Source organism: Triturus cristatus, chromosome 7, assembly GCF_964204655.1.
Source record: "Triturus cristatus chromosome 7, aTriCri1.1, whole genome shotgun sequence".
Classification (NCBI taxonomy): domain Eukaryota; kingdom Metazoa; phylum Chordata; class Amphibia; order Caudata; family Salamandridae; genus Triturus; species Triturus cristatus.
This window is the reverse complement of record NC_140590.1, coordinates 112280968-112307604: the sequence shown is the minus strand read 5'-3', so window position 1 is coordinate 112307604 and position 26637 is coordinate 112280968. Positions and strand designations below refer to the sequence as shown.

Genomic DNA, 26637 nt, shown 5'->3' with positions numbered 1-26637 from the left:
CTGTGTCAACTTCGATGAAACTCTGAGCTATGAGGCACTGCACATGGGCACAGGTACTAAAGTCTACCATTGGTCCAAGCAGAGGATCGCACAACAGGTGCCTACCCATGGCACATTCCTGGTCATGGGCCTTCAACGGACCCAATAACAGATCGTAATCCAGGGCAGCGTGTGGCATGTGTGGTACAGGAGAGGCAGACATACAGGGCTCATTGAAAAGGGCACCGTAGGCAGTGGAACACAGGCTGCATGCAGGTGAAGTAGGCATAATGGAAGGTCAGCCAATTGTCGATGACAAAGGACATCACTGTACAGTTGCAACTGGACTAGGTTTGGCAGCTCCACAAATCGAGCGTCCATTGTGAAGCAGGAGAACCAGCAAGCCGCAAATCAACAGGAGAACCAGGGGGAACTCTCTGAAGGCCCTGGAAAAAATAGAATGGATATAGGCCGGTATTACTCCAAAAATAGTCTGAAAGAAAGAAACAAGGCTGGATCCCATGAGTTTAAAAAGTGGGCAAGGTCCACTGTATCCGAAGCATTAAATATATTATGTAATAATTCTCCAAAATTGAGTGGGAGATTCATGTTTAGCAGCAAGTGTATCTCACTTGTGGTTCTTGCCACCTGCAATTGAAGGTCTCTCGAGTCTCTGTGAGAGCGACTTCTTGTTGAAACAATAGCACTTTGAGTTTGCTAAGATTGTTGAAATCTGTTTTCAAATTTGGAATGGAAGGACAAAGCGAACTATCGACAATCCCATGGGGGGGTGGAAGCAGGACATTGCCGCAACATGTAACATGTTGAGAAATTGTTACTATATATGGGATGCCAGCTCTCAAGCTGCAGCAGTCATGGTTATTCAAATTAAGATAACTAGCGTTAGAAAGCAACATTAATATGGGAATAATAGCCAGGACAGGGGTACTTCTTAAAAAACAAGTCAGATTAGGGGTTGAAACATTACAGGCTCTGTGAAGCTTAACTTGTTTACAGTCTCGGGAATGTCCTACTGTGGAATTGCAGTCCTCCCCTGAGAGGAAAACGTCTTTATCCATGCACTGACATATGTAGGTGAAAGGTAAAATCCACAATTCATGAATAAAATTATATCCCAAAGGCTCCTATCTACCGATGGGATGATGTTCCATGCATGCTGTGAACTGACCAAGTGAGATAGGCAGTGAAATAACCCCATGTATCAACCACCCAGCGGTATCGGTTTCTGCCACAGAAAACGGTAACTGTGCTAATTGTTCAATATGTTTGTTGCAACTTTCATGGACATTAATTTCTGTTTATCAATCAAATTAAATGGCAAAAACAGAGCAGAAGCATTCAAAAAATTTAATGGCACTTTTCCATTTTTAAGCGTTTGCAAGGTCCAAGCAAACTGCATTACAGAACGTAACTGATTTTGACCATGATACAAAACAAAACTTAATTTTGAACAATACCAATGATGGATGATACAATATTATCTAAAGTATACATTACGGGAACACCGTGTATTAATTCTGTTATCGACTACCGCAAGAACTTTTTCTAAATTAGCCTGATCAATTTGGCGCAAGCGCACCACAGCTTCCATCTGCGACAGTTTCCAAAATTCATTATATGCAGTATAAATAAAATGTTTAGTGCGTGGGGACTTCGGACCTAAAAGCAGGCCTGGGAGTAGTTCTGCGAGTGGCGGAGTGCAGTGCGAACTGCAGTTTGTGCTGATATTCCTGCCGCTCGGGTAAAAATTCTACCCGAGCGGCAGCTCGCACTCACGAACTTACCAGTTGCGATCACGACCTGCCCGTTCGCAATCACGAGCGGGGAAAAAACTCCACTGCACATCGCAAAGTGGAGTTTTCTGCATTCCGTGCGCTCCACAGTGTGCGGAGTGCAGAAAGCTCTGCAAACGGAGCAAACGGAGCGAATTTCACCGCCCAGGCCTACCTAAAAGAAAATCACCTGACAGAAGAGAAAGGTGTTGTTTGACAGACAACAGTGTGGAATGTTTCAACCATTGCTGACACAATTTACCCACTGAATATGTGGTAACTGTATGGAAGTGTGGGAAGATTGGATCAAGTCTATTTTGAGTAGGGGTAGGCGGAATTTGCGTAGTCATGCTATGCAAAGCTCCGTCAAACGGTAAAAAATCTCCGCGAGCACGCCAAATTCCGCAAACACGTTGAATTGCTTATTCCACCCATTCGCGATGCTTTTTTCCTGTTCGCGAATGCTGTTTGCATGCTCTGGGGGAAATATCTTGCGAACACGCATTTTGAAAGCGCCAACAAGCAAAAAATTCTGCAAAGCCGCGGATAGCGGAATTTTTTCATTTCCGCATTCTCCGCGGAACGCGAAATTACCCAAATTGCGCAAATTCCGTGAGCGGAACAGAATTTACCACCCAGGCCTAATTTGGAGTAAACCCGTTTGTGGTCTTCAGTATTAGAGCTCTTTGGCCACAGTAACCATCCCAAGGGGTCAACATTGGAAGAGTTGAGTGTGCCATTCTGAAACATGACTGATGAGTCATGAATTTTATAGTTGATGTGTGTTTGCCAAGTATCATATGGAGCCAATAATAGAATGGAGGGACTATTTAGATTTTTGGCCTTGGCTAAACAAATACAAGTAGTCTGTTGTTCCGTATCATTTAAAAATAAGATTTGCAACTGTATCATACATGCACTTTGCAAAGCTTCAGTGACTTGCACTTGCCAATCCCTAGTATCCCAAATGGAAATTAAATCAATTGCGTCCTTCCAATGCTCATAAACCTACACGGACAAATCATTCCTGAAGGACATGGAGTAAACTAATTTAGTGTGTGTCAACATAAATTTAGTTTGGGGCGGTATTTTCAATTTATAAAAATAGCACTTTGGGTCTGATAGATTGAAACCAGAAAAGTACATAAATTTACTTTGTAGAGTTTTTGAACTTCCCTGTAAGGGGGTTGGGCAATGCTCTCATTGGGTATAATAAAAAAATGGTCTCTGAGTTTTGGTCTTGTGTAAAGAATGATGGCCATAAAGTTGATAACAGAAAAAAGCTGCATAATTTGCCGAACTGAAATACAAATCTTCAGTGTCAAAAGCAGCATAGCATTTTAAGTTAGGGAACAATGAATGAACGGCATGTACATCCCAGTTATCAGAATATATGTCAGGCAAAACCACATCTCCCAAGGAAACGTTGAAGATGCATGCAATGTTCAAAATTTCGATCGGGCCATGGATGTGGTATGAAACTTTATCCCAGACAAAGCCATCAACGACCGGGAACGCTGATATATTGACAAGTGCTTGGTCTCTTTTCATTATATGTGATGATGTATGAGGGGCCAGAACTTCATCAACAAAGTTCACAGCAGAGCGTTCAGGTAAATAATGGCCATTAATCAAAAGGAAAAACACAGTCACAAATCCAATCCACATGAAAAGGAATACAGTTGTAAGCACCATCCAGATATATGTCCGGGGCAGGACCAAGTAAATCTTTTTGAACCAGGAGAGGAAAAGACTGGTATGTGTAGGGGGCTCTGCTACAGAAGATGACATGGAAGATGTGTCAGAGAAAAAGCTAGTATGTTCCATATAATATCCACTAGACCCCAGCTGAAACAACTGGGGTTGTGCTGCATTGGATGTTTCAGGAGAAGCATACTCAATATCCACAGATGTGGACGTAGAAGGAAAAACAGGTACCAAATGAATTGAAGTTTCCATCTCCCCCTCCATTAGCTGGGGAGTAGTGGTGGAAACAGAAGCAAACGGATTCAATGAAAGATCTCGGGGTGGATTGCTTGGAGGCATACTATCCAGTATCGGCCAAATGGTGTAGCTTGGCATGTTCGATGGAAATGTAACGATTCTCCTTACAACCAGGTAAAGGCGGCAGAATCACAGTACAGGTGCCTTTCAAACCAAGCACTCTGACCAGTGCACGGTATGATGGACCAAATTCTTTTTTGTTCTCCACTTTCACTCGGACCAGGTTTCCAACTTTAAGAAGCCAGCCAGAAGCAAGAATCAGTACCGATGGGTGCGGGTAAGAGGGCAACGGGACTTTCTCTTGTGAATCACAAGCTTTTTGTATATCCTGTAACATAGCGCAATGATTATCTATGTCAAAGGTTGTGGCTGCCGCCACAACATCAAGACCATCAAGGACTGGCACAAACATTTTGATGTCAGAGAGCATTTTGTATCCACCCAGCCGGAGATCTTCTAGGGAGATTTTTTACTGCATGTTAGACTCCATAGAGATGAGTCAGCCAACTCCTGCCAATACCTTATACTCTAGCTGTCAAAGATTGCTTTAATTCACGGTTCATCCGTTCCACCACAGAATTGCCCTCAGGCAGGTATGGAGACGAAAAGTGCACCTGCACCCTCAGAGACTTCCTCGCATCCCCGTAAGCCTTAGAGGCAAACACGGGACCTAGGTCAGAATGGAAGGTGCCACAGGCAAATGTCCTGACAAAGACACGCAAATCTTTAATGACAGTTCAAACATCAGCACTACGTTGTGGCCAACCCTGAAAGAATCTAGTGTATGAATCCACTGCTACCAAGATGTGTTTAAAAGCAGTGTCAGAAGTCAAAGTACCACAGTGATCAAGATAAACGCAACCAAATGGCTAATTAGAGATGTAAAGCTGAGTATGAGGTGGCTGTGCAACAGTAGAAGGTTTATTTGTTGACAAATGTCACAACACAGAACATATTTACGTGCCTGTTGATATAAACTACACCTTCAGAAAAGTTGCTGTAAAAGCGAAATTGTGGCAATTAATCCAGTATGGGAAGAAGCCATGCCTTCATGAGCGGCAATGATCAAAGAAAGTCTGCGGACAGAACAGTTGCAAATCGCACTTGATTGGAAGACAAGTGATATGTATAGTGTGAAGGGAAACCTTGGGGGAACTCCGTCCCAACCTTCAACAAGCTATAGCTGCCAAAATATCATCATCAATTTTAGTCATAGGCCTAGTTACTTCTGCTACTGAACAAGTGGCTACTGCATATTTGGCTGCCTCATCAGCCAGTGAATTACCAACATTGTGTGCTCCCACATGTTGATGGCCCAAAGTATGAATAACGTGTGAGTGGCAAGCGCTCCTTAAGAGTGGCCACTTTAACCCAAAGCATTTTATGCTTAATTGCGCTACCTTTAGAATCACGAAAATCATTTTTCTGTCCAGAAGAACAAGTTGTGATTAGAGGATTGTACACAGTAAAAAGAATCCGACACTACAAGTGTAGGAACCTCGGGGTCAGCAAATTCAAGTGCTAAAACCAACGCATGTAGCTCTGCCAATTGAGCCGTGCGATCACCTAGAGACTGAGTGAGTACCAAGGAGGATTTAAAATCACCATCAAAAATCTTCTCTGCCACAATTGCACAGGCTGCTGAATAAGCATGTTTAGAAGCCATGGCTGGCTGATTAGATCCATCAGTGTTAATAATACATTTGTACTTGTCAAGAGGGAGTAATGATAAAGGAGGAGGGTGAACATCTTCATACTGTAAAAACTCCTGAGTCTGTAAAGAAGTATCAAAGATAAAGTTGACATCAGCCTATGTCAAAGAATTAGCCCACTGTATCCAACATGGATGCAAGGCTTTGGAATTTGGGACACTAGCCTTCGTAACTGCTCCTGAAGCAGGTACCGGCGAAACCATGAAAATGTGTTTCCCTTGAGCCAAAGAGCGTTCTTTAGGAATCGCCATCTGGATAGCTGTCAAAAAAATTCTGTAGAAGAGAAACACATCTCAGCAGGAGAATTCAAATGCAATATGTAAGCCATGGGGACAGTGTCCCCCTCATTGAACGTCAAGTAAGTAAAGCCTAACGTGTCTGGAACAATCCGATGCCAAATTAGTAGTCAAGTGTTAACAAGAAGATGGTCGCAAGCAGATCAGATTGCAGTGACCAAAATATTTCTGAATGTTTTTTAAGTGTAGATGGAGGTTTCAATTGTGCACATTTCTCCAGAAAGTGGGCGGCCAACCCCCTACCTTCATTGTTGAGTTTGTATCCAAGAAAAGAGAACCGCCAAGAAAGCAATGTGAAACGTAGCAAAATTGAATTTGTAACCAAAAGTTGCAAAATGTGTGATAATGCAGTCCACACACAAGAGATGTGGCTGTAATTCATCACCCATCAAGTATATGTCATTGACGTATGAGAAGGCATCTCGGTCGATCTCATGCAAAAGGAATATGATGCATGCCACAAACACACCAGGGCTATTGTTATATCCCATAGGCAATCTCGCATATCGGTGCTGATTGCCCAACACACTGAATGCTATCAAATCACAGCTCTCAGGTGCCAAAGAGTGACTGAAAAATCCATTGGAAATATCCAAGGTGGTTTTGTATTTTTTCCGAACAATGTTATTCACTAACATAGAGCTATGCGTGTTCTGAACCGCAAAGGTTTAAACATGACAACATGTTATGAACCATCCGGTTTCAATATCGGAAAAAGAGGATTATTCATTGAAGAAACACAGGGTTTAATCACACCCTGGTATTCCGATTGGGTAAAGATTTCACTTACGGACACTTTAGCATCTCGTTTGATTGGATACTGTGGTTGGGGCTGAGGTGTGGAATGTAAACCCCATCCCAACCTGCCTGATTGTGATATAATGCTGGGGCTAAGGCTAAAATCCACTTGGAGGCATATGCCATTTTGTCATCATCAGGGATTTATTTTGAAAAACTTGGTAAAATAACATCTTCCCCTTTAGTAGAAACTAGGACAAAAGGGGGAAGCCAATCAACATCCATCAATTAAATGTCAATCGAAGAAGTGAGGTTTTCCCAAAACACTGCTTTGACTGGGCGTTTAATACCACCTTAAATTTGTAGGGTTATTTCATAAAGTCTACCCGGGGGAGCAACTTGAGTATCAGCTATCTCTGCTGTAATAAAAGTGTAACTTGCTTTCGGCTCCAGATGCTGGTGGAGTGTCTGCCGCACTATGTCAACCTCCGCTGCACTGTCCAAGAGGGTTACCACCCAACTCTTGTTGAGGATCAGAGTTCTCACTGTCTGAGGCATACTTTGCAGTCAACGTGGCAACTTTTTTCTTATGAAATGGGGCTCTGTTTTCAGGTTGGTCCCCCTGCTTGACTTTTACATCAAACTGGCATCGCGGGCTGTCTCTCACTTACGCAGACTCACCTTCTCTATGTCCTGTTGATCTCCCCCGCCGAACTGTTGATCCGATGATTACTGAACAGAATGAGGAGAACAAGAATGAGGAACCTGGAAACTCTTAGGTGTCTTAATTTTAGAGCAATCAGGCAAATCATGTCTACGTTCAGAAGCGTCAAGTGGAGGCGAACCTGCACGAGAACCAGGCTTCTGTTGCTGCTACCGCTGATTTTTATTCCAAGCCTTTTAAGGAAAGATTGGGTGTCCCTCCTTCTCAGGAGGGAGTTTGTTCTGTATCTGAGTAAAAGGTCTTACTCCCAAACTCTTGCGTTCCAATGAGGTATAGACCTCCGCAGTAATAATCAGCAACTGCCGCTGCGGGTCAATGTCCACCACAGTCGATAGACATTGGCGCACTTGTCAGCAAACTGCTTCACCTTTGATGATGGCCAGAACCATATCGGCGACTAGAGGGAACATTCCCACTAATTTCATCTCCAAGTACCTTCTTTAGAATGCTCTGTAGAATGCTCATGGAGGGTGTGCCAAAGCACAGTGTATACAATGAAGCAAACACCATCGCCCATGTGGTGCAATCAGTTAAAGCCACTAGGTAAACTCATTGTGAGGATCCTGTGTTTCTCAAAAGGAGAAGTGTGCGGAAAAGCAGCCTCAAGTTGCTCACATTTTTCTACGAACCAGTAGGGTAAATCATCTCTATTCTGTGGACATTTGCTCACCACTGAATTAACAATGACAGGGCTTATGACAAGGCCACCACAGTGTCCAGACGGAGGAGGCACAGCTCCAGCCAGAGCTCCTTGAATTGCAAGCAACATAAACTGGATCACACTTCTGTGTATATGAATCAGGGTTGTATGTAACTGACGTAGCTCTGTGACTATAACATTAAGATCATTTTGACACGGTGTAAAGCAAGCCAAAACAGGCCAAGTAGCCCCATCGACCGATAAGAGGCCTAAATGGACTGCAGAAACAGGGTGAGGAAGGCTGCCTTGCATCCAAATGGTATGCTCCTAGGCAGTCAATGGAACTTCTAGCAATGCATGAGGGCCATAAGCCCGTGGCACTGTGGCTGCAGTACATTCATGAAAAAAATTATCATTTCCATCCACTGACGGAAATGTAACCTAAGAGCAAAAGACCTCGAAGTGGTGAGCCCCATCTGCCTCAACAATAAAGATAAAGTACGCCCCGAATTGGGGACTCCACATTGAGTCAAGAATGCTGTAATTGCTGCGCGGTTAGCTGCCGCCATAGCGAGCACCATATTAAAAATGGATAAACCAGTAGACCGGTAGTGCAAAACCAGGTCAAAAAGAGAAACAAAATCTTATAAATCTTAAACTTGAAAAACGTATAAAACACAAATATAGAAGGCTAATCCCTCACACCACGGACAAGCACAAGCGCAACTCAAGGGTCTCGTGAATAAGTACCAGAACAAACGATGATGGTGCCATGTTTCAGCAATTCTGCCTAAATACAGAACTATGCGCAGGAATATGGGACCTTGGTGTATAGTGACTGAGTCTTACCACCTTAGTACCCAGAAGCCCAGGACCGACTAGCTATAGTGTCTCACTTGCTCACCTACTCACTCACAGATAAGCAAATGATTAGACACCCCAGAGCACAACACTCCCAGATCTCTCAGGAATGGTGGTAACAAGACTCACCCTTTCACCCGCACTCTTGTAATTGTCCACAATAAGATCTGACAGAGATACGAAACCGTTTAAAATATTTGTTTTAACGAACGTGCTCTAACATGAAGTATATGTGCCACGACAATCAATCAATTAATCAGGGAATTATAAGCACGCTACTCACCCTTGAGGGTCTCAAGGTGCTGTGGTGGGGGGTATGTAACTCCATTCAGTGGAAGTGCCAAGTCTTGAGAGTTTTCCTGAAGGTGTTCAGGGAGGGGACGAGTCTGGTGTCTGCAGGTAGCTCTTTCCAAGTCTTGGCTGCAATGTGAGAGAACGATCTTCCACCTGCACTGGCTCTGTGGATGTGCAGGGTTTCCATAAGTGCGAAGTTGGACGTTCACAGGTTTCTTTTGGGTGCGTGGAAGTTTATTCTCTTGTTGAGGTATTTGGGTTTGTTGTTGTGTAAGCATTTGTAGGTGTGAGTGAGGATCTTAAAGGTGACTCTCTTCTCCACGGGGTGCCAGTGGAGTCGCCAAAGGTGATGGCTGATGTGTTCGCGCCGGGCGATGCCGAGGATGAGTCTGGCCGTGGTGTTCTGTATGGTTTGGAGTTTGGGGAGTAGGGACTTGTTGATGCCGATGTAGAGTGCGTTGCCGTAGTCCAGTATGCTGGCGATGAGTGCATGGGTGACAGTTTTCCTCAACTCGGGGGGATCCATTTGAAGGTCTTGCGGTGGATGAAGAGGGTGTTGGAGCAGCTGGAGGTGATGGCGTTGACCTGGCGGTTCATGGTGAGGGATAAATCGAGAACGATGCCGAGGTTTTTGTCATGGTCTGTGGGTATTGGTGGACTTCCGAGGGTGGTGGGCCACCAGGTGTTGTCCCATGCTGAAGGGGTGGTTCCAAGGATGATGATTTCTGTCTTCTCTGCTTCGAGTTAGAGGAAGCTGCAGGTCATCCAGACTGTGACTTCTTGCATTCCTCTTAGGAAGTTGAGTTTCGCGGTGGTGGGGTCTTTGGTGAGGGAGAGGATGAGCTGGGTGTCGTCGGCGTAGGATACGATGTTAAGGCCGTGTTGTTGGATGATGTGTGCGAGGGCGGCCATGTAGATGCTGAAGAGGGTTGGGCTCAGAGACGATCCCTGTGGGACTTCACAGGTGATTTCCATGGCAGCGGAGAGAAGCGGCGGTAGTCTGATTCTCTGGGTTCTTCCAGTGGGGAACGAGCGAATCCAGTCCAGGGCAGTTCCTTGTATGCCTGCGTTGTGTAGTCTGGCGATCAGTGTGCGGTGAGAGACTGTGTCGAAGGCTGCAGAGAGGTCGAGGAGAATGAGGGCTGCGTAGTGGCCTTGGTCAAGGAGAGTGCGTATGTCGTCCGTGGCTGCAAGTAGCGCGGTCTCTGTGCTGTGGTTGGCTCAGAATCCGGATTGGGACGGGTCAAGGACGGCGTGCTCTTCGATGAATCGCATCAGTTCCCTGTTGACAGTTTTCTCTGCCACTTAAGCTGCTAAGGGGAGGAGCGAGATGGGCCGGTAGTTTTTGAGGTCGTGGGGTCGGCCGTGGGCTTCTTGACCTGGGGCCTGACTTCAGCGCATTCCCAGTCATCTGGGAAGGTGCTGTTTCAAAGGTGGTGTTGATGGTGTGTTGCAGTTCGGGTGTAATTGTGTCTGTCGCTCTGTGTGTAGATGTGCGGGGGCAGGGGTCGGTGGGACCCCCGAGTGGATGCCTTTCATGACCTCAGCTGTCTCCTCGGGCATGATTGGTGTCCAGTTGGATATGGTGGGCTGACTGGTGTCTTGGGCAGGCAAAGCAGCAGACAAGCTGCAACTTGCTCATGCTAACATAGTGAAAACAAAAATGTAGGGGAGATGATGTATCCTTACTGCTAGATCAGTCCACCTCGAAGCTGGGAAACCAGGTTCGAGTCTTGGCAACTACGCTCAACATCCTGTGATTCTGGGCAAATCACTTAATCTCCCTACGCCTAACAAAAGTGAATGTGTCCTTTTGTAACAAAACTGGTGCTCATGTAAAGCGCTCTGATACCTGATGTCTCAGGTCTAGTTTGCCTATTATATAAAATTCAAAAAAATTAAAATATGTCCCTACGGGCCACATGACAAGGTTTGATGGTTGCAGAAGGTAGGGTGCATTGGCTTGCTGGAGCTGGGGAACTGTGCTAATGTAGTTTGGATGAACTGCTTGGCTGTAGGCAATGGCTGAGACACCATGAGTGATGGAATCAATTATATAACATGTCAGTTCTATAACATGGGGTTTTGGCTTTTTTAACTAACTTGTGTCACATTTCAACACCTCAGGTAATGTCACTTTGAAGAAAACAACGTTTAAAGGGGTGGTACAGTTAAGGGAAATCTTAAACTGAAAAAGCACATAAATTCAGCAGTTATAGTTAAGTGAGTGAACTATAACCTGCACAACTGCCATTTGTTACTTTTGACCTCAAATATTCCATCACTTATGAAAAGGTCAATTACATCATTGACTGACCACCGCTCCATCCACTTCTCCTTTACAAAACCCACCATACACCACCACGTCCACCGCTACCCTTGCAGAATCTGGAAGAAGGTCACCGAAGAACAATTCACCACCTCACTCAGCAACACCCTACCTGTGACCTTCACTAACACCAATACCTCAGCTTGCAACCTCCACCAATGCCAGGCAAGCCACACTCCAAAAAAGCAAGCTGGTTCTTTCCTGCCCTGCATGAGTCACAGCGGTACCAAAGGGGGTGGTGATGGACGTTGAGTTCCTTGCTCACTTTGCCACTGGATTCAAGCAAGCCTGGCTGAAGACGGCTGAAATGCCAGAAACCGGTCCTAGGAAGCTTGTTTCCGGTCCAGGGAAGGCATGGCTTGGCATTTCGGGATGGACTGTTCCCATGAGGCACAGGGTCAGACTGATTTGCATATAGCCATGTCTGGACTGGGGTGGCAGAGTGGGTTAAAGAATGGTGATGGATCAAACCCAGATCTGTTGACTGGGTGTGAGTGTTTGATTGGTTCTGATGCTCCGTCCATCACGACCCCCTTTTGTACCGCTTTGTTCGCCATAAGTTGGCAGGGTATGCTCAGACGTTAAGTCCCTTGCTCACTTTGCCACTGGATTCAAGCAAGCCTGGCTGAAGACGGCTGAAATGCCAGAAACCGGTCCTAGGAAGCTTGTTTCCGATCCAGGGAAGGCATGGCTTGGCATTTCGGGATGGACTGTTCCCATGAGGCACAGGGTCAGACTGATTTGCATATGGCCATGTCTGAACTGGGGTGGCAGTGTGGGCTAAAGAACGGTGATGGATCAAACCCAGATCTGTTGACTGGGTGTGAGTGTTTGATTGGTTCTGATGCTCCTGTGGTAAATATTTAAATTACCTGTACTATTTTTGATGCGGTAAAATTCAATAAGAATAACTCAGTAAAATAAGAGGCAGAATCCGTGGTATTAGAGGTTCTAAAAAGGATTTATTCCTTACAAAGGAATTATGGTTCGAACCAGGCAATCGAATTCCATCACCACGAAGGTTCAGGAAGGGATAGGCAATACATTATTGACAAGTAACAATATATATATGAAATGCATTACAGTAAGACAGATGCAGGAGGCGTAACAGCTGATAATACAGATAAGAATACACATACGTAATGAAAAAGGCGTTATAATAGGCGTATATAAAGGCGTATACTAGAAACGTCATTTAAAATGATGTCACAGGTAGGTGGATCCATAAGAGAATCCTGCAATGTCAGCAGAAATACTTGGCAGAGATGCGCGCGCAGCCGCATGACGTGTGATTGACGTGTAACTAGGGGGTGAAGGGAACGTGACATTTAGCCCTACGTGAGGAGACAGAAGTCTGGGGGGTCAGGTCAACCTAATCCCAAATCATATCTAATATCTTATGTTTAAGGAACTGTATTATCCAAAAGGAAAGGTCTCTCAGACAGAATCTATTCTATACTGACTGTTAGTGCGTGTACAAGCGTCTAAGTGTCTACATGAGATGCGAGGGGGCATGGGCTTTCCATGGTAACAGGGGCTATGAATTACTTGCATGAAGACAGTGAGGCCGGGCCCTTTGCTCGGTAGCTGGAAGGATGTTTACCTAAACTACTAGACAGGAATGCATTGGATGAGGAGCGGAGCAGATAACTTGAAGGTGAAATACAGTCTTTGGCAGGCAACAGGCCGCGTCAGGCACCGTTAGCCGCGCAGGGAGTAGGACAAAGTTCATGGATACAGATGCAAACTCAGGCTGGAGCTTTCAGAGGCAGAAAGCAGGAAAAGACTTGATGACAGGATTCAGGGCCTACTCGCCTGAACTGTAAAACGTGAAAAGTGTACCATATAAAGTCGGTGGCCAATCATACTTAGGAATGGAATATCCGACCCATTCATGGCGGATCTGAAAGAGGACATGTTAACGTTGGACGCACATGTATTTGCGTCTTCATAGCTGGAACTGGAGGGAACATACATGTACTTGTAGCATGTACATGGAGCCGTTGGGGTCTAAGATAGGGGACATAATTGATCATAAAATTCATATTTCCTCATTCCCTCCTTGTCCCCTACGGACCCTTCATGAAATATCGATCTTCATTAATCCATCAATCTGTTCATATAACATCATCTGTTCTTCTTTCTTTTTACGAGGTCTTGAATGAAAACTTGAATGCGGAATACACGATGTGGCACACAGACCACAAATCGCTGGCCCACATTGTAGACACAAGCAGCAACTGAATAGTATGAGAAAGCCAATACCTAGGAATGATAAAATCCTCCATCCCCAGGCTGACAATACGCTCCAGAACCAACCGGACCAAGTCCAGGTGCCTGGACTCTGGTGTATCTGGCTTACAATCTTATGAAGGCGAGTTATGGCTTTATATACTGATGGCGCGTTTTCTGGGATGAAAACACAGCAACTTGATCCGATGACCCTACAAGCTCCGCCCCTATCGGCCAGGATGACGTCAAGGACAAGACGATTTTGAAGAACAACAATCCGCATCGCAGACTGCTCCTCTGTTAAGTTGCCTAGGGCGGAAGTAGTTTCATTCACTACTGCTTCGAGTGTTCTAGTTAATCTACGTATCAGCTTACTATTAGTGACTGTACCTATGTAGGGAAAGAAACCTTTATTGAAATCTGTGTATTGCTCCCATGCCGTTTCAGTGTAGTCGACAATTGGGAGATCTCTCTCCTGTCTGTTGTGTACTAAATGGGTATTCCTATGGTAATCAGGAGGGGCTAGGAAAACAGGTGGCAGAAGGAATGCAATGTAACAGGTACCATCCCAATCTAGAGGTAAACGTATATATGCGGTCTGGCCACATATGAAGTAGGAATGACGAGAAGCTCTAAATGTAGACTTGCCTTGATCACTGAATTCGATTACAGTGGTACATTTAGTATGGCCCATGTGTATTGAACCATTCTTTCTAACACATAATTCACCTTTAACTGGAAATACTGACATAGCGGGCAAGACTGGTACAGCTTCAGATTCAACATTCAGAATCATGAGGTTAAGTGTAAAGTTACCTAATCTATATACTTCATTTTCTAGATCAGTTCCTGTTCTTTTGGGAAGTCCCTCCTTGTTAGGGTAGCAGACTTTAAGTAAAACTAGGTTCAGGTTTCCCCATACCCAGTTGTCCTGGTAAACTACAGAATTTGAATCTAGGGAATTAATCAAACTAAACCATGCTCCACAGGAGCCATTGTGTGTGAATGGATACGGAAAGAGGGGCAGAACTCCCTTGTATTTCTGATAGGGAGGGAGTCGGCCACATATCCAACAATTTGTAGCATTGCTGGTCTGATGGGAGTGATGTAACATACTAATGAATGTGTTGTTACGCAGCGCAAATCTATAGGACAACTCATGCGGAGGTAATTCGCTAAAAGAATGTTCGGCAGTAGCATTGAAAGCACGCTTGGAAATAGGGTAATACATGTGTAATAGTATGCTTGCGGCAATAATCAGAAGACTTAGAAAAAACATAATTAATAATGTCACTACACAGTGACTACAAAGTGATTTACAGTACGCATGTTTCTTGAGCTGTTTCTGTCTATTTCTCTCTCTATTTCGGTCTAGAGGATACATGTCAGAGACTAATTCAACCGATTCACCTTGGAGAGGACTTAAACAATCGAATTGTCTGACTTGCTAGACTTTAGTTTCAGTTTATAGTTCTCCTTTTCTGATTTTTCAACCAGGGGGAGTTTTAAGTCAGTCGGTGAGGGAATGCAGGGCTGAAAGTTCAAGTCCGACGGTAGTCCATGAAATTTCTTGATATGACTCGAGTGTAACCAACCCTTGCGGCCCTCAATCTTCACGGCTGTCCTTGTGGTGAGAAGAACGAGCTTCGGTGACTGCCAACGAGGCTCCAGCGGGCTCCTCCTGTCGAAGTTTCTCACAAGTACCAGGTCGCCTGGAACCACTTCATGGGGTTTCACCTCAGTGTTATCGGGAAAAGCTGCAGCTACCTGTGAACGACAAGATTGTAGTGCAGACATCAAGGAAGCCAGGTAATCTGTCAGCATATTACAATCAACGTCAGTAATTTTACGAGGTATAGGCGTCCCCCACATATTTGGTGGCCTACCGAAGACCACCTCATACGGGGATAGCCCTGTTCGAGAATGTGCTACCATTCTCATGTAAAAGAGCGCAACTGGTAAGGCTACTATCCAGTCGACACCTTTTTCTCTACAGATTTTGGACAATCTAATTTTCAGAGTTTGATTATGGCGTTCCACGAGACCTGCTGCCTCGGGATGCCGGACACAGTGGAACTTCCATTGATAGCCTAACAGAAGTGAAACGTGTTTCATTAGCTCGGATGAGAACGGCTGGCCATTATCTGAGTACACGACACGTGGCAAACCATACCGTGGGAAGAATTCTCGAACTAACTGTTTGGCAGTAGTCGGGGCAGTGTAATCTGAGACGGGATAAGTCTCTGTCCAACGGGAAAGAGCACATACAACTACGAGGACATATTTGAATCCTCGACATCGTTCCATCTGGATATAATCCATCTGGAGGACTTCAAAAGGGTGATCGGGAGGTTGAAATCCACCTTGCTCTACAGGGATGCTTTTACCGGGATTGAACTGACAACAAATCATACAGGTACGTACTTTCTGTTTGGCTGCTGCTCGCAAGTGTTTGTTGAACCAAATGTGTTGAATACTATCTAGCATAGCTTTTTCTCCTAGGTGCGCTGGGCTATGTATTGTGTTAATGATAACTTGAACCATGGAGTCGGGGAGAAACCATATAGATTTTCCCTTCGTCATCCATCCTTGATCCGTTTGGATCCCTCCTAGTTCAGTCCACTTCTTTATTTCCTCTGGTGTAGCATGTGTCTGTATGTCAATTACATCAAGGGCGGGATCCTTAACTGTCATGCAGTGTGTCGGAACTATTGTCTTTGTCGTGTCAGTTGTATGAGTCTGATTCTGAGCAGTCTGTTTAGCTGTTCGGTCAGCTAGGTCGTTACCCTGAGAAATAATGTCAGTCACTTTCGTATGGGCCTTGCACTTCATAATCGATATTGCAGTAGGTAAATGAATTGCATCTAATAGAGCTTGAATGAGGGGTCCGTGTTGGATGTGGGCACCGTGAGAAGTTAAATAACCTCTCTCTCGCCAAAGCACGCCGAAGTCATGGACGACTCCGAATGCATAACGGGAATCTGTGTATATGTTGACTTTCTTATTTTTGGCTTGAATACAGGCTTGTGTCAGAGCGATGAGCTCTGCTGCTTGAGCTGACAAGGTGTTAATACAATTTGTTTCAATAACTTCAGTGTCTGTTGTGACTGCATAAGCGGCCACTAACTCTCCTGTACTTGTTCTCATACATGAACCATCTACATATAATGTCAGGTCTGGATCTGGTAATGGAATATCTGTCAAGTCTTGTCTGGGTTTCGTCGTAATGGTAATGACTTCAATACAATCATGTGCCAATGGGTCTGTTCCACTTAATGGCAAAAGTGTGGCGGGATTTAATGTACTACAACGTCTGATTTCTATGTGTGGCTGGAACAATGTTAATTCGTAACCCGTCAGTCTTGCTATAGTCAAGTGTTGTGTTTGTGTCCGGTTCAAGAGAACCTCTACTGCGTGTGGTACTTGTACTGTCAATTGATGTCCTAATACTATGGCATCGCTTTGTCTGATCGCTAAAGCTGTTGCTGCCACTGATTTCAGGCACGCAGGAAGAGCCTGAGCTACGGGATCTAACGTACTAGAAAAGTAAGCACATGGTTTGTGTGATCCTGCTTGTTCCTGAGTGAGTACTGATAAGGCAGTACCTTCACGTTCTGTAACAAAAAGTGTAAAAGGCTTACTGTAACATGGTGTTGCTAAAACAGGTGCTTGACATAAAGCTTTCTTTAAGCTCTCAAAAGCTTGTGTATGTTCCTGAGTCCAAGGGAGGACAGTCGATGTCGCTGCCTCCTGGGTTGTCAACTGAATGAGTGGTTTTGCTAGAAATGCATATTGGGGGATCCACTGCCTACAGTACGAAGTGAGGCCTATGAAGGCCCGTACCTCCTTTTGTGTCTTGGGTGGTGGCATGTTCACAATTAACTGAATGTGGTCAGGTGTAAGCTGTCTTCCCCCCTTGGACAGCAAGTGCCCAAGGTACACAACTTGCTGGACACAGAATTGCAGCTTTGAAGGGGACACCTTGTGCCCCTTGTCGGCTAGGAATTGTAAAACCGTCAGTGATGCTTTTTCACATTCATGTTCGCTTCGGGCGGTGATCAGCAGATCATCGACATACTGAAGCAGGGCAGTGTTAGATGGCATGTGGATGCTGTCAAGTTGTCTTTTCAGTGCTTGGCTATAGATGCTGGGGCTTTCTGTGAATCCTTGAGGTGCGCGTGCGAATTTAAAACTTCGTCCATTTAAACTGAATCCGAACAAATATTGACTTTCCGGATCGATTGGGACGCTAAAAAAGGCGTTCTTGAGATCAATTACAGTAAAAAACGTTGCTTCTGAATCAATAGCTGTTAATAATGAAGAGATATCTGGGACCACGGGGTATTGTGGTACAATGCATTTATTCAATTCGCGCAGATCAATAACTAATCGATATACTGGCGGTGCTTTTGGATCAGTTCGTTTAAGAATCGGAATTATCGGGGAATTACATACATTAGAGTCGGTTTCCACAACCACTCCTTGTGCAATGAGCTCGTCAATGATTTGCAGCAAAGCCACTACAGCATCTGGAGGTAACTTGTATTGTCGCATTCGTGGTAGTACCACTCCTGCCTTGAGTGTGACTCGATATGGTGTAATGTGCATGCAACCAACATCAGTGGGGCCTTGTGCCCATAAATGTGTAGGTAAATTCTGTAACCGGTGATCCATGTCTCTGGACACGTAGTGACCTTTAAAGTCACGCAAAAATAATCGTACTCCTTCCGGAGAACAACATATTATAGCTCCTAGAGCTTTCAGTGTCTTTATACCTAACAAGTTTTCTGGACATGATTTAGTAAGCAGTAAATCTGTAGTTCGTGTCAATGGACCAACCGTAAGTGGAAGAGGTAGCGATACTTCATTAATAATAGGCTTTCCTGAGAATCCAAGGGAAATATTCTGTGAGCCTGAGAGGGGTGCCCCTGGAACTTCGTTATGACTTATAGTTGTTCTGCTTGCCCCTGTATTAACTAGAAATTTTCTGTCTTTCCCTAATACTTGACTATGTACATAAGGTCCCTCTTGGTCTACAGGAACCTCAATAAGGGGTAAGCCAACTTCCTTCTCTAGGCTATTTCATGTGTATCGCTGATAATCGGGATAGTCAGCTTGTGCATACTGGTACATCTGTTGTGTCGACGTTTGTGTTGCAGCAATAGGCTGCGGCTGTGATATTGCTACTGTCTGTTGTGGAACTGGCATAGGTTGCACATGCTGAGGTACTTGTTGTTGGATCTGATCCTGTCTAGGTGGACGTGGTCTCTCTTTTGTTTTACCTGTAGAGATATTATGTTTCCGAACTGCACAATCGTGTATATAATGACCTGGCTGTTTACAATAGTTGCATGTCCCTTTTACAGGAACCGCTGAATTACTGGACTGTGTCATACCCTTTTTATGACCGTCAGCTGGAACTGACTGAGCAACAAGCATTTTCATTTTCGTGTCTTTCATACGTCTTTGTTCATGTTCTTGTTCTTCTCTAATTCTATTGTGATGATATTGTAACATTTGTAACATTTGTGAAGGAGTGTTACCTTGCCAAGTACTCTCGAATTTCAATACTCTATTCTTAACTTGGGGCAGGGAATTTTCGACTAGTTTTGTTACAAACAGATGTGGATACGATTCACTATTTGCTTTTATGCCACTATTAATACCAAAACATTTTTCAAATCGGGAATAAAAATCACTAGTGTCTTCATCTTGTTTTTGTTTACAGGCTGAAATTGCACCCCAGTCTTCTTTTTTCGTAGTTAATAGACGTGGCAGTACCTGTACCAATAATCCTGGTAATGCTTTAGTTTTTTCCCCAAGCCCTGAACCTGCAGTTTGGGCCTTTTCTTCGTTTTCTAATGCTGTCCAATCTATCTTTTTGTCTCCCACCTCCCATTCCTTTTCTTTGAGTTTCTCGTAAATACCGGCAGGCAATAATACTTTTAATATTTTCATAATGTCAGGGTAGGTATAATCTCCCATGAGTAACATGTCTTTTATCTCACGGTGGAAACCTGCTGGATCTTTGTCATGGCTAGGTACTACTTTTTTCATTTCCAATAATTCAATTTTAGTTATGGGCGTGTACACAAACACGCGTTTAAAAATATTGTCGTCACCTTTGACTGGGTGCACTTCACGTAAGGGATTCTGTCTATCTATGTGATACGTTTTTCTTTCCACGGTGGGAACTGAAACATGTTCTGGGCATACGAAGACAATGTACTGGTGCCGATATTCTAGAATTTCTTTAATTAAATCAGTACCTGAACCTCTCCATTTATTCGTTAGTAATTCTATCAGGATATCAGGTAGGGGACCAGGATCGGAGTGTTGGCTTTTATACAATATAAGGAGGTGTTGTATCATGTATATACCAGCTAAACGCTGTTCGTCTGGGGTAAGATTCAGGAACGTGTGTGCTAGCGCGTCATCACTATATTTATCAGAACTGTCAGCCCACTGTACTGCTGACCTGGCTAATTCTTGTTCATCCATAGAATCGAGCATATGATACCCCCTTCGGTCTCGGAGTAATTTATCAGCAGTCTGGAATAAGTGTTCAGGGGACCTCGTATTTAACATAGGGGCTTGAAAATTTCTGTTACATTCTGGACGTATCGGACGTATTGGGTCATTAAAGTATCTGGTATTGTTAAAAGATCTTCCCCTACCTACATAAGCTATCGTTTCTCTGTTTTGTAGTTCTAATTGTCCTGTGGACATTTCTGATTCTTCCTCCTCCTCTCCCTCTGATTCAGTTTTGTCTGCCTCTAATCTGAGTTTATGTATTCGTTCTATTTCTTTACGAATCTTTCGGCACATAGCTACTATACACTTCTGTTTATCATGTTTTCCTTCTGATATATTCTGACCCCATCGGGTAAGTACTTGCATTTCATCCTGATCTACCTCAGGCCTATCTCTGTTTCTGATCAAGCAGTTTATAAGGAAACTTAACAAGAATCTCTGTATATCCACTTTCTGGTATTCCATGGCCTCGTCAATACTTTCAGGGTCTTGCCCTGATTGGACAAAGTGATATATATTGTCTAGATGAGCAACCATTCCTGGTAGTGTCATTAAATATGTTGACGCTCGTCGTATACGTAGTGATGACAGCAGCATTCTGTCATTTTTACCGGGCACAGGATCATATCTACAATCCACAAGATGTTCCTTAAACATATCGGATCTTGCTGTTTGAGGTGTACGTTGGTATGCTAAATCTCTAAAGGTCAATTTATTTCCTGGCGGTGGCGTGGAAAAAATTGCTGTTGCACCTCCTGTCGCACCTTCTGAGGTGCTAGGCGCGAAAGGATTTGTTGAATGTAAGGTAGAGACTGTAGATGCAGGAAAAGCGGTAGAGACAGATGAAACGGTTGGAATGTGAGGAGGAGTTTGTCGTTGCGGAGTTGGGGGCGGATGATCTTGGGGTTGAGCACCATCGACCGGTGCTGTGTGTGGCGGCGGGGCATTAACATACTCGGGAGCTACATCGTCTAAATAGGAAGAAAGGAAAATATCTTTTGCGGTCTTGGGATGTGCTTTAATCGGGAGTAATGGAGGTGGCAGATCTTTCGGTACCTCCGGGGTGGCCTTAGGTAAACCCTCGGCCAGAAGAGGATACATACCATTCATAAGAGTGTTTCGTTGTCTGTCTACTTGTTCTGTTTTTACTCGGATACCTTCCTCAATTAATATATTTTCTCAGGCTTTATTTGAATTCTCCCTACTTTTCTCTTCTTTTCTGAGCGCTTTCTCTGTGCGTCTATGCGATTCTTTACGCCATAATTCAATGGCATCTTTCTGTGATTGTCTGGCTTTCTTTTTCCATAACTCCTCTTCTACTCTCATGATGCAATCTGCATCCCATGTCCCAGCTGCGGGCCATCTCTGACTTTCTGCTAAATCCTTGGTGTAGTCCACCCATAGATCAAGATATAATACTGCATCTAGGCCATGTTTATGGTACATAAAGTACCCTGGAGTGTCCCTAGGTGGAATGGGAACAGCTTCTTCGAGTACCCCTTTTCTAGTTTTGATCTGTCTTAATTTTGAAAAGAACGGCATCTTTAAACCTTGCTACTTGATTCTTACTCAAACTCTTAATACCTGGACTTGAACACAATTAATACAATAAACACAATAATGAACACTCATTCATACCACAATTTTTTTAAACATATTAAAACATTTAACATTTAACGAACAATGATAATCAGAAGAAAACTAGTTACTGACATAATACTAATACTAGATAATACTGGATTATACACAAGATATACTAGATATACTGCTAAACAGTACAGATACACTGCTGAAACAGTGCAGACCGGATCTGTGTACCCAAACCCGTCTTGACCGGCACAAACTAATGTGCACGTCTAAATGCCTTCCCAGCAACGGTACTCACCGGGAAGCACGGAACGGAAGGCCTCGGAACTGAACTGGACTGGACCGGACTGGACTCGACTCGACACGGAACTTCGGAACCTGGTGGGCCTCTGTATACCTCGGATCTTGCTCTCTCAGCTAGGCTCTGGTCGGGATCCTTCGCACTTCTCACCGCCTCGTCTGGGTGTTGATCGCAGCCTCAGCCCCCCCGCTTGGCCGGAGGGAGATACAGGAAATCCTGCGGGTACGCGTAGTTGTCCGTCCAGCTGTGGCAGGAGACCGGGCCTGCAACGCACCTCCGGCGCGTGAGATGGGGAAAGTGTCCCTATTCGGGCGCCAATTTATGTGGTAAATATTTAAATTACCTGTACTATTTTTGATGCGGTAAAATTCAATAAGAATAACTCAGTAAAATAAGAGGCAGAATCCGTGGTATTAGAGGTTCTAAAAAGGATTTATTCCTTACAAAGGAATTATGGTTCGAACCAGGCAATCGAATTCCATCACCACGAAGGTTCAGGAAGGGATAGGCAATACATTATTGACAAGTAACAATATATATATGAAATGCATTACAGTAAGACAGATGCAGGAGGCGTAACAGCTGATAATACAGATAAGAATACACATACGTAAATGAAAAAGGCGTTATAATAGGCGTACATAAAGGCGTATACTAGAAACGTCATTTAAAATAATGTCACAGGTAGGTGGATCCATAAGAGAATCCTGCAATGTCAGCAGAAATACTTGGCAGAGATGCGCGCGCAGCCGCATGACGTGTGATTGACGTGTATCTAGGGGGTGAAGGGAATGTGACATTTAGCCCTACGTGAGGAGACAGAAGTCTGGGGGGTCAGGTCAACCTAATCCAAAATCATATCTAATATCTTATGTTTAAGGAACTGTATTATCCAAAAGTAAAGGTCTCTCAGACAGAATCTATTCTATACTGACTGTTAGTGCGTGTACAAGCGTCTAAGTGTCTACATGAGATGCGAGGGGGCATGGGCTTTCCATGGTAACAGGGGCTATGAATTACTTGCATGAAGACAGTGAGGCCGGGCCCTTTGCTCGGTAGCTGGAAGGATGTTTACCTAAACTACTAGACAGGAATGCATTGGATGAGGAGCGGAGCAGATAACTTGAAGGTGAAATACAGTCTTTGGCAGGCAACAGGCCGCGTCAGGCACCGTTAGCCGCGCAGGGAGTAGGACAAAGTTCATGGATACAGATGCAAACTCAGGCTGGAGCTTTCAGAGGCAGAAAGCAGGAAAAGACTTGATGACAGGATTCAGGGCCTACTCGCCTGAACTGTAAAACATGAAAAGTGTACCATATAAAGTCGGTGGCCAATCATACTTAGGAATGGAATATCCGACCCATTCATGCCGGATCTGAAAGAGGACATGTTAACGTTGGACGCACATGTATTTGCGTCTTCATAGCTGGAACTGGAGGGAACATACATGTACTTGTAGCATGTACATGTAGCCATTGGGGTCTAAGATAGGGGACATAATTGATCATAAAATTCATATTTCCTCACTCCGTCCATCACCACCCCCTTTTGTACCGCTTTGTTCGCCATAAGTTGGCAGGGTATGCTCAGACGTTAAGTCCCTTGCTCACTTTGCCACTGGATTCAAGCAAGCCTGGCTGAAGACGGCTGAAATGCCAGAAACCGGTCCTAGGAAGCTTGTTTACGGTCCAGGGAAGGCATGGCTTGGCAGTTCGGGCTGGACTGTTCCCTTGAGGCACAGGGTCAGACTGATTTGCATATGGCCATGTCTGAACTGGAGTGGCAGAGTGGGCTAAAGAACGGTGATGGATCAAACCCAGATCTGTTGACTGGGTGCAGCCATTCCAAAGTTAGCATTTACCGCGAGGTTATAATCCACGTAATAGTATATGATCAGGCTGCATCACAGACAACCCCGGAGAATAGATTCTGAAGGCTGCAGAGGAGCTCTGCTAATGCATGGGCACCCTCTCACATAAAACCAAGCACCTTGCCTTCAGGATTGATAAGGCCTGCCATAGAGCTGACTGATAGGTTTAGATATGCAGTGATAGGGTGAGATATAGTGAACCTATATCTCAGTAAGGGGTGCATGCACCACCTCACTCAGGCTGCAATAGCAGAACTGTGGTGTCATTTTGGAGGGCTTCCCAGGGGTGGCATAATACATGCTGCATCCCCTGGTAGGCCTCTGGGGTAACTATGCCCTGGGTACATAGTATACCATATACTAGGGACTTATAAGGGCACCCCAGAATCCAATCTGTGGTGTACCTAAGGTACATGGAATCAATTTAGAAAGGAAGCAGCTAGGCTGGGGTCCTGAATAGTAGGGCCCCAGCCAGACTAAAGTCGAAAAACAGTGAAACATCAGCAAAAAGTGGGGGTAACCATAAGAAGCAGATCTTACTCTCCTACAGGACCTGCATACCTCAACCACCGCCTCTAGTTCTATGCACTCACTAGAGACCTCAGCTCCATCCAACTGGCCCTGGCCACCATCCCACATATCCGCTAGACCATGGCCGGGAGAAGATCCTTCTCCTACCTCGTGGCAAAGACCTGGAAAACCCTACCTCTCCACCAAAGCTAATCACAGTCACTGGCCCAATTCAGCAAGAACCTCAAGACATGGTTCTTCAACTGAACCACAGTGCCTAGGGACAGATCTGCAGTCCCGCCCCGTGCCTTGAGAACCTTACGGGTGAGTTGTTGTGCATTACAATATAGTTGATTGATTGACATTAGTGATAACATAATTGATTACATCTTCCAGTATGTGAGACAGTTTGCAAAACAATTCAGATACTGAAAAGTACTCCTGAGTTACTTTTAAAGGAAATGTTTCATAGTTTTTGTACTACTATTGACTGTTAGCATTGGCAACATATTTATTGTCCTAATTGGAAGAGCTTTTGTGAAGGGTGCATACTATTTACACAGACTTATCCTCAGGACAAAGGTTGTGCATAGTAGGAACGTTCCCATCTAATTGGGGATGACTATATGTAGGTAGTGGTGTCTGCCTCATAAGTTGTGTGAAGGCCAATATTCGTGCATTGTTGGCTTTTATGAAAATCATAGGGTTTGCATGTGTGAAGGGAGTAAGCCCTCCATAAAGAGCTGAGAACTGGGCAAAGGTTGTGCTCAGTAGCAGCTTACCCACCTATTGGGGCTTATGTGTGTACAAACAGTGAGTTGTGCATGAAGAGATGATACAGGTTTGAAGCCAGTAGATAATAGGAGTTTGGTCAAAAAATGTGTTATGGGTGTCTTTAAAGAATAGACTCTGTAAAAAGAGCTTTGCTCAGACTTAAGGCTGTGTACAATAGCAGTTTTAGTATGTAGTGAGGCTTGGGTGTTTGGATATAGTGGAGAGTGCATGATAAGTTGTACACAGGGTGAAGCATGATAAAACTAGGAGTTTGGTCACATAGTGAAACATCTATATCTCAGAATTTGTGATATGGTTAACTTCCTAATTGTAGTTGTGTGAGTGTGTGGAGGCTGTGTGCTTTGTTTGAAGATGTATCCACTGAACAAAGTCTGTAAGGAGTAGGAACCTCATCATCTGACTTGATTTGACAGCATAATAATAGTGGGCTGTTCCTCATATGTTGACCACCATGTGATGAGTGTTCCTTACAAGGTCTTTGCAACAAGATGGAGTTTGCAAGATCTGCATGAAGACATCAACATGGCAAAGGGTGACAATAATATAACCTAAATTGTCTTGGGTGCATATTAGGAATTCAACTTCTTAATGGAGCTTGAGTGTCTTATAGTATTGGGTCTTCAGAAAGAGTTTCACCCAGAGTGAATGCTGTGCATAGTTGAGGTTTTCTCACCTAATGAGTTTAGTTAGTCTAGAGTTAGAGCACTGTACGTAAAAATTGCTTGACATTTGAAGTATGAAAATAGTATTAGTTAGAGACAAAATGGGGTGACCGTGCTTTAAAGGAGTGAGGTACTGGATAATAATTTGTATAGAATCACCTTTGGTGGTAACAATTTTGCTTTGCTTGGTTGTCAGTCATTTTAAGTTATTCACTTTTTTTTAGATACTTTAGAATTTTGTGAAGTAAATTAAACAGCACTGGGCTTGATGATATCATCAGTGATATCATCAATTCTGTCATTGGAGATATTATCAGTGATGGTTTCAATAATGTCCTTGACAATGTCATAGATGATGTATTATGTGAGAATCTAAGCAATGCATGGTGGATGCGCGAGTGATAGTTAGCTTAGTTAAATATAACTAAATCAATTTCCGGATTTTGCAAACGCAAAGTAAAAAATATATGCAAAATGAATTGAATTTACCCACTTTGGGACATCGACAACATTTACATATTATAGTATATGTTTTGGTGACAAAACCTTCCCGTCTTTAGACAAAATTTAACCCTGCATTTATTTTAATTTACACACTTTACTTTAGTGCACTCCACTGTCTAACTGTTAAAATTGCACTAGTCCACTCTACGGAATATACAGTATGCTACTCCACTTTATGACACAGTATATGCCACAACATTTTGTGCTAATCCATTGTCTATAACTCCACTCTACCCAACAGGACTGTACACCATTGCAATGTACACCACTAT

The 26637-nt window shown here is 44.0% G+C and overlaps 1 protein-coding gene across 2 annotated transcripts in view; it reads left to right on the top strand.

Moving 5' to 3' along the window:
* Window positions 1-26637, top strand: part of LOC146808958 (chemerin-like receptor 1) — a 117493-nt gene that overhangs the window by 72928 nt on the left and 17928 nt on the right. The window lies entirely within an intron of this gene.